The sequence below is a fragment of the Mus pahari genome, chromosome 7 (assembly GCF_900095145.1).
Source record: "Mus pahari chromosome 7, PAHARI_EIJ_v1.1, whole genome shotgun sequence".
Lineage (NCBI taxonomy): Eukaryota > Metazoa > Chordata > Mammalia > Rodentia > Muridae > Mus > Mus pahari.
In genome coordinates this window covers 14,150,798-14,160,807 of record NC_034596.1, presented here as the reverse complement: position 1 = coordinate 14,160,807, position 10,010 = coordinate 14,150,798, and positions in this window count along the sequence as shown.

Genomic DNA, 10,010 nt, shown 5'->3' with positions numbered 1-10,010 from the left:
CTTCATGCTTCAGAACTATCTTCCTCATCTACTAAAATCAAAAGACAAACATGGCAATGGAGTGCGAAGGCCTGGCTTCTCTGTCCCTCTACCTTTCCCTGTTATCCCATCCTCTGCCACTCCTCCTGGGTGGCATGGGGGACCTGGAAGATGTAAGGGTTTCACTACCTTAATGGTGAAAGAGTCTCATCAGTGGAAAGAAAGACATAAAGATGGCGTATCATTAAACTAGGTCACCTGCGGTATTTCTATTCACCTGCCTGAAGGGACATTTTCTTTATTTCAAGTACAGGGGACACTGGAATGTAGGGAAGCCATTTATAATGTTGTGACAGCCTTGGGAAAGTGTCCCTGCAATAAGTCAGTCTTTCGGAGTTGTGCTCATCTGAAGATGTTAAAGGACAGGAAAAATGAGTGTATTGTGCCCCCCCCCCGAGTCTCCAGCCCAGCAAGTATGTCTTTGAGATGCCTTAGCATCTTAACAGCCTAGATAGAGACATAATCACCATCCGTAACTTTGCAGGGGAAGAATGCAAGCTTTTTTTTTTTTTTTTTTTTTTTTTTTTTTTTTTTTTTTTTTTTAGAAACTGTGTCACTCTCTAACCCCTTTGTGAGAGACATGGCCTATACATATATTTATCTCTTAAAGGGCACCATGGATCTACCAGAGGGTTTGGTCCAGACTCAGTGAAGCCAATATAAATGACCAGAAGATCCAACAATAAGCCCGTCTGGAAAACATTCCTGCATGTGAGCCAGCCTCCGTTCTAACTGGTCTCCATTTGTCCTGGAAAGTACAAAGATAAACTTTCATATCAATTTCATTTCTTGTCCCCAATCATTTTCCTTTATATCTTTATTCAGAGACCTGACCAAACCTCGTTGGAGACTAAACCTCGTTGCAGTTGTGAATACTGGAACTGAGCCATACAAGAGCTCTGTAGGAGGCAGATCTTTAACTCTGAAGTCAGGCTAAATTAGCAGAAAATTTCCTGTTTGGGCATTTAGTGAATTTTGTTAGCTATATCACCATTCAATTTATCCCCTTTAATGGTCTGTTGAAGAAGTAATAGGGACATTGCAACCACGTTGCCTATTTCAGTGTAGATGGAGATGTAACAGAGAGAAAAACTATATGGATGCTGTTTGTATTGGACGCTGTGTGTGTTGGATGCTATTTGTATTATTACCATCACTCCTGCTTCTGGGAAGACAGGAATAAAGCAGACAGAGCATCAGTAACAGATCAATGAAAGAATTCAACACAACTGTAGCCCAGTACTGATAAACTTGGATACCCATGTTTTACCTTGGATACACATGTTTTACCTGTCATAATGCACATATGCCCATCTGAAAGGCCTAATGCTGGCTTAATACTCCATATTCTGTGTGTGAGGATGGCTCCCTTTCCACACATCTGAATGCTGAGTTCCTTGGGACTCAGGAGCTGTGTGGCCCACGTCTTTTATTGGCCTAGAGAAGGGTGAGAAGGCAAGGTATAAGTCTTCCCTTCTGCTCGTGAAATTCTTTAGAAGACTATATTTATCCTGGCCATGGCCACTTCCTCTATGGCTTTGTAGCTGGATTTGGCTTCCTGTCCTCTCTGTACCTCATTCCAGTGGAGGGTGGAGTTCCAGAAGTCACCACTTTCTGCTTCCTTGACACTTCCCTGTTGGCTAGGATCCCACCGTGACATGGCCTCTCCCAGCACATTGTTAATAACTCAATCACATATTGCTCATGGGAACACAGTGGGGCTTTTACCTTAAGATTACTGCAAGCCTTATAATTTATGTGTCATGGAAATTAAAGGAATGGAAGAAAAGAGGGAGGGGAAGAGAGAAGAGGAAGAGAACAGTTGGAAGGAGAAAAACCATTCACAGAAGAGAGTGGAATAGAAAGCTAAAAAAGCCAAGCTTGCTCAGATTAGGACCAGCTTCGTGGTCATCCCTAGTTTAGAGACCTCACTGCTCCCTCATTCCCTGAGAGGAAACTGCTATATTTATGTTTTGCTCCTGAGACTGTGACACAGAACTTACAACTCCTCAGAGTCACACACATAGAAGATGCTACTTATATCTGAATATCTCAAAATATAATAGTTGAGGTACACATAAGTGTATACGATAATGTTAAATATCAGCCATCCGTCAGATTCAAAGACAGCCACATCCTGCATGGCCAAGTTCACACATGAGTCAAGAGGCAGATTCCACTCTGCAGAAGCCTCTCCCAGAACCCCGGGCTTCTATTTCCAGGTCTGGTCACAGGCCTTAGGAAACTGCTAGCCAAGGATTCTTCCCCAGCTTCCAGCTCTATTTTTAGACAACTCTTCACATTTTGTTTGTTCTGCTACCTCTCGTCTAAGACCTTTCTGGCTGTAGGAGAGGTAGACCCTGCTTGGTCCATGCTGAAGAACTGCTTGTTCATCTTCCATCTACAGGAAAGCACTCAGGGACGACATTTTAAAATGACAACTAAAGTCCCCCCCCCCCCCCCCAGCCTCAAACACATCCTTTTCAGGTGGTTAAAATGATTTGCTATCTCAGAGGGGAAAAAAAGTCCAGAAATCAACATACCAGAAATCACAATGCTGGCTTTTAACTACAAACCCTGCCTGGGATCCAGTATTTTATACATGATGGTCACTTTCTATGAGGTACTAGTTAAACTCTTGTGTCTATCATATACTAGTATTCCTATCTCTTAATGCAACTGCACGTAGTGATGATAGGCAAAAAAATTACTCAGTGAATGAATGAATCTTATAACTCAGGGTCTTGTGTCACTGATGTTGAATTAGTCCAGCCTGGCTAGCTGTACTAGGTTTTCTTTGACAATAATTCACTATATCAGTTCAGAAAATATTTATCAAGAACACCATAATGCCAACTTGCTTTCCTCCTTAATGTTCCAAAATGTCGTTAGTTCTCCAGGATGTTAGAGTAGACAGACATGTCAAGGCATATGTAGATAGACTAGTCCAGAAGCATGGAATGTTGGACAGTGAAATGTGGGTTAATATTTGACATTCAGCTCTCTGAGAAAATGCACGTTGTCTTGCTGACAGAAAAATATATGTAGTGAACAGTTTACAAATAATAAAACATACAATCATCTATGCTGCAAATTCCACACAGGGGATTGTTTCTCACAGTATGCTTTTGTTGACTTTGCTAGACCCTTGAACCCATAGACAAAACGTGGTTTCAATTGACAGGCAAGGGTAGCTACAGCCCAAATGCGACTCGAGGTCTTTGCTCATCTTACCATGTAAGATGAAAGCCAAACATCTTCATGTAAGATGAAGTGAGTCAGAACTGCACTCATTTGTTTCCAGCATGAGCATCTTCTTTGCTAACTGGGTAATTGCTCTCAAATGTTGTGAGAATATTCATTCATATTGCTCCGGTTTATAATTCACAGAGCTTCAGCTGCCAAAAAGACACATGTTTAAGTTTAATCTGTATGTACGTTTTCCCATAGTTTTTTTTTTTTTTTTCATGAATCTGCAAAGTCAAGAAAGTCAAACTCTGTAGAGCATTTGACAATTCTCATGGTGTAAATGTCCACCCATGACTGATTTCTGTCTCCTAACATGCTGTTCCCAGATACAGACACTGAGCGATTTGCTGTCAGTAATATATCACTACATAGTTTGCCAGACATGAAGTTACAGTAGACATAAGCAAGCTCACCTGCATAGATACTGAAGAAAAAAAAAGAAAGAAAACCACCACAAGAATTATAAAGTCATCAGCTTTGAACACTTGTATTTGTTTTAAATATAAATAAAGTTCATGTAATTGAATAGTCAATGATGATTGTGCTTAAAATTCCCAGACATTTAAAATTGGCCTCTACAAGCTAACACAAAAAACTGAGAAATACATTTGGAGTTGAAGGTGAAAAATAATTGATAATTTAGTAAACTTAAAATCACTCATTTCAAACTAATCCTGTTTTCTTACTCCTGTATTTTGCCTGTTTCATTTGAAACAAGAATTCTCTCACAGACACTGAGGGCATGCTGCCACATACTCAAAATTGCTGAAGACATATGGATCCTCATAACTGAGCATAGGAGGAAATACACATAGTTTGTAAAATGAAAATTTCAGATATTAGAAAACTGGCTTAAACAAGTATTCTTTGTAATTACTGAAGAATTCAATCAAAGAAACATTTAATACATTTTTTCCTTTTTCAAATTAATAATAGTGAAACTTGGACTCTCCCAATATATTAGATTCTTTAAAAGAAACTCTGTTAAGATAAAAGAATAGAGGATATGAGTATGGAGAAGGACATTTAAAGAAAACATTCCATTAAAACTTTTTCACTGTCTAAGCTTGTGTGTGTGTGTGTGTGTGTGTGTGTAAAAGTAAATTTTAATCAAATTGGATTAAAAATTCCATGCAGATTCAGCCTTAGGAATTAAATAAACCAAAAAAATAAGATGCATAAATTTAAAAGCTGATAAGAAATATTAGAAATATCATTGAACATAATTCAATGAATATATATGAATATTACATTTGAATAGTTTTAAATATCAGTATTTGAATATCAGTTTGAATAGTTGTCATAAACTGGTTTTGAAAGAGTTGTAACAGTATGAAAAGACAGACACAACAAATAATTAATGTTCAAGATGTTGTTCAAGGAGCCATGTCCTAGCCAAAAAATCCTTCTCTGCGTTTGTCTTCATAACACACATCTGTTTCAGGTGTATTAAAAGGGTAAAATAGAGAACTGTAGAATAGTTGGTCCCAATAAAATCAATAAGTTAGTTGAAATGGTCAAATTCCTAAGGAACTCATAAATTACTAAGTCACTAAAGAAGAAATTGACAACTTGAGTTGCTTTGTGTTTATTAAAGAAATGTATCTATAGTTTATTTTTTTCTAAGAGCTTTTCCTTAGTGGCACATAATTTCCTTAGTAGATTATATCACAATTCAATGGGATATTTACATTAATTGTATAAAAAATGTGAAAGATAATTGAGTTTCAAATAATAGTCTCAAACTCATTTGAAGACATTAATGTAATTCTCACCAAAATAAGACAAAGACATAAAGAAACATACAACAGGTGAACATCCCTCCTAAACATGAGCACATGGCTTCTGAAAATATTTTACCTGATCAAACGGTGCCCTGGTTTAAATGAGAAATGTCTCTTATAGGCTCACAGGCTTTGAATACTTTGTCCAAGTATGGTGGTGCTGTATGGGGAGGCTTAGAAGGTGTGGCTTTGCTGGAAAAAATATGATGGGGTACAGGATGTTGAGTGGGGGCCTTTGAGACCTAAGGCCTAGCCCTACTCCCAGGTTAATTTTTCTGCTTTTCACATGTGGTTAAGATGTGAGCTCTCAAATTTTTGCTCCAGGTTATTTGTTTCCCCATCATGATGGGGAGGTCTCTGGAACCATAAGCCCTAATAAACTCTTCCTTCTATAGGCTGCCTTGGTCATAGCATTTTGTCATAGCAGTAGAGAGGTAACTAATACAGACAGTACATACGAATGTACCAGGAATGTATATTTGCTTTAATATTTGAAAATAAATGTTATTGATTATATTAAAACTTCTCTAACTTTTTTACTGATTAAAACTCTCACCAACAAGGTATAGAAGATGCTTTATTCAACCTGAGAAAGGGTGACATTAAAGACCTACAACTAGTAGTCTAAACATGATGAGGTCATTGCACTCAGAAACTCACAGTATCTATGATTATGGGTACAAAATAGGACCTTTCAGTTTTCTACCATGGCTCGGGAAAGGGTTCATAAGGCCTCACTACTTCCTAGATTTACTGGAGGAGGGGGAGTTATTTCTCTTCTGTGACATCAGTTGTTCATGGACCAGTAACTAAGCCTCCTCATGCTCATGCAAACAACCCCCACTAAAATAGCTCATTTGAATGGACAGACACACTCACTCATGCATGAAACTAGACAGTCAACTTGAAAGGATGGCTTAGCAAGAAGAAATTTTGCATGAGTGGGAAGGGAATGAGAGACGGAAACTGAGAATGAAGATGATCAAACTACATTCTATAAATGTATGAGCTGGTAAACACACACACATATAAACCCACCCACTCACACCCATACTCACTCTCCTCATGCCCATGCACGTGTGCACGTTTGTATATATTTCTGCAGCTAACACCACAATTATGGTGAAATTGTGATTTGCTACAAAGAAGAGATTGGCTATCATGAATTTTAGTCAGCTTTTTTTTATTGGGCATTTTAGCCAGTGAGATAAAACAAACACACAAACAAACAAACAAAAATATGAACTGTGACCCAAATTGTGAAGCAGAAAGTAAAATGGTTTTAATACATACTGTGGACTTCATTATCTATGCAGAAAATCCAATGGATTTTTCATCAGAACCTGCTACACTAATAAGCTTAACAAAGCTTTAGAATGTATGAGTTTATAAGCATTTCACTATCTTAGCTATGATAATGACTGCATATAATTTTAAGATCAGTCCCATTCACTATAATAGTAATGGATACAGAGTATTTGGGGAAACTCCATGAGAAGATATGCAGATGAAGCGTGTTATAGTAATCATAGGCAGTTTGAGGGAGATGAGGGAGCTAAATCAGCTAAGAGATTCACAGTGGACACAGAGCAGGCAAACTTTCCTTGCCTTGGTTCCCAGGTTCAGTGAAATTCTATGCAAAATACCATAGAAGTTGTTCTGCACAAATTGGTGAGTGAATTTGAAAGTTCACCCAGACAAAGAAAATATTTAGAATATTAAGACACGTAGACTTTAATTACTAAGTTTGTATGTTACTGCTTTGATTGTTGTTTTTTTATGTATTTATTCTGTAGAGTTAGTATTTTGTTATGGTAGCTTTATAAAATCTGAAGTCATATTCTCTCTCTCTCTCTCTCTCTCTCTCTCTCTCTGAGTGTGTGTGTGTGTGTGTGTGTGTGTGTGTGTGTATACATCTGTGTGTATGTATACATACAATGTTGTGTGTTGATGTCAGAGGACAGCTGTGGAAGCTGATTTTTTTCCTTCCAACTTGTGGGTCCCAGGTTGAGCTCAGGATGTCGGTCTTGGTAACAAATGCCTTTAACTTTTGAGCTTTCTATCTCACACGCCTTATTGGTATTTTAATATGGGATCGAATGTGAAGCTCAAGCAGGAAAGATTCTCAAAAAATCAAAATACACTGACAAGCATGGGTACCAGCTTCTCAAAAAGGGTCTTGCTGGAGCAAAGAGACTAACATAGCAAGTTAGCATAGTGAAGTTCAGAAATAGTGAACAATCAACTAATTTTTTGACAAAATACAAAGGTAGCTAGCTGGGGAACGGAAGTATTCTCAACCAACCAAGATTGAAATTTTGTATATTCACAAATAGAAAAGAATTAGTTGCAGAAGTGTTGCCCAAAGTCTAGTCAAAGCAGATTATAAACCTAGAATAAGCCTCAAACTAAATGCTTCTAGCAGCAAACCAAAGACGAAACCCATGTAGTCAGAGAGTAGGTAAAATATTTCTTCCCTAAAAAGCCAAAGGATGCTCAAAATTGGCATGGAGTGCATCAGTATGAATACTTGTTCTCAGAAAGCCACTGTTTAAATAATAAAATGACAAACTGCAGGTTGTGAGAATCCCATAGCTGAAAAATGCAACGTACTAAAACAGTGCTATAAACCAGAGCTGCGGGATAGCTCAGGGGTACAGCATTTGCCTAGCATAGACAAGACTCTGGGTTCCATTCCCAGGATCACAATGAATAAATAAATACATACATATACACATACATACATAAACAAACAAATAAATAAATAAAATTCAAAGTAATTAAATCTAGGGAAAGGTGGCTAGGCAGTTAAAAGCATTCACTGCTCTTGCAGAGAACTCTTGTTTTGTTCCCAGAATCCAAAAAGTGGCTCACAAGTGTCCATAACTGAAACTCCAGGGGAATCTAATACATGCGTATGCTGCACACACACACACACACACACACACACACACACACACACACACACTTGTGTGCAAGTACATTCATAAAATTAAAATTAAAATCCTTAAAAATAATAGTTACTAATGATAAAAAAATTCCTAAACAACTCAAAACCCCCCTTACCACATTACATACTCATTCAGTCCTAGGAAATATTCCTACCTCCATAATGAAAAATGGAGAAATATGTACATGCAAAGCCATGTACATTGCTATTTACCTCAATTATATTTGAAATAGTACAAAACTGGAAGCAATCAAGTGTCCATGCCTAGGTGAATACACAAACATTGCAGTATAATAACAGATTCTATAAATTATGAGTAAGAAACAGGGTATGTGAATGTATTTCAAAATTATCATGCTAAATCAAAAAATTCAGATTACAATCTGCCTGTGTCCATTTTTTTTAACTTTCCAAAACAATGTAAAGTGAAGATACAAAAGAGATGAGCAGTGGCTGGAAATAGAGTTTGAATAGGTCAGCAAGAAGGATTATAAAGAGACATAGAGATGTCTGGCAGTGATGGATGTCCCTGTCACCTTGACTGTGATACACACTCATGTATGTGTGGTGAGCAATTCCATTGCACATTAGTCATATTTAGCTTATGAGTATAAATTACACCCCAAGAAAATAATTAAAGCAAAATGAGCAAATAATATCTAATACATTTCCACTCCAAGGCTGAGGATATGGATTAATTGGTAGCATATATAACAGACCGTGTTCAATTCCGAGTATGGTGGAACAGGCCAGGGTCATCCTAGGTTTCATTGGGAGCTTCAGGGAAGTCAAGAACACTTGAGACCACTAATCAAATCTTCGGCTTCCTTCTTTTATTTTTTTAATTGGATATTTTCTTTATTTACATTTCAAATGATATCCTCTTTCCTGGTTTCCCTCCCTCCCAGAATCACCCCATCACATCCTCCCTCCCCCTGCTTCTATGAGGGTGCTCCTCCACCCACCACCTACTCCCACCTCCCCGCCCTCGATTCTCCATATTGGGGCATCAATCGAGCCTTCACAGGACCAAAGTCTTCTCCTCCCATCGATACATGGCTAGGCCATCCTCTGCTACATATTTAGCTGGAGCCATGTGTACTCCTTTGTTGATGGCTTTGTTCCTGGGAGCTCTGGGGGTTCTGGTTGGTTGATATTGTTTTTCTTCCTATGGGGTTGCAAACCTCTTAAACTCCCTCAGTCCTTTCTCTAACTCCTCTATTGGGGACCCCGCGCTTAATCCAATGGTTGTCTGCTAACATCTGCCTCTATTTGTGAGGCTCTGGCAGGGCCTCTCAGGAGACAGTCATATCAGGCTCCCTTCAGCATGCACTTCTTGGCATCCACAATAGTGTCTGGGTTTGGTAACTGTATATAGGATGAATCCCCAGGTGGGACAGTCCCTGGGTGGCCTTTCCTTCAGGCTCTGTTCAGCTTCGTTCTTGCTTCTGAATTTCTGTAGCAACAGATAATTTTGCTCCACACTCTTCATTTTGGGTTACATCAATCATTTTAGTTTTTAAAAATACTTCTTAAGAGATTATAAATATAATTCTGGGTCTTGTGAGATAAAGCACAGGTTAAGAGGTATTTCTGCTTTGACAAAAACCTGGAGTTCAATTCCCAGCTCCTATGTTAAGAGGCTTACAACAGCCTGTAAGTCCATTCTCAAGTGATCCAAAATTCTGGCCTCCTTTGATATCTGCAATCACATGGTCACATTACTGCCTTCCACATACATATAATTAAAAGGAAAAGAAATCATTTTTGACCCCTTTCTATAGTCTCCATATATACAACCAGAGCTTGCTTCCTTCCTTCCTTCCTTCCTTCCTTCCTTCCTTCCTTCCTTCCTTCCTTCCTTCCTTCCTCCCTCCCGTCCTCCCTTCCTCCCTTCCTTTGGTTCCTCCCTCCCTCCCCTCTCCATCCTTCCTTCCTTCCTTCCTTCCTTCCTTCCTTCCTTCCTTCCTTCCTTCCTTCCTTCCTTC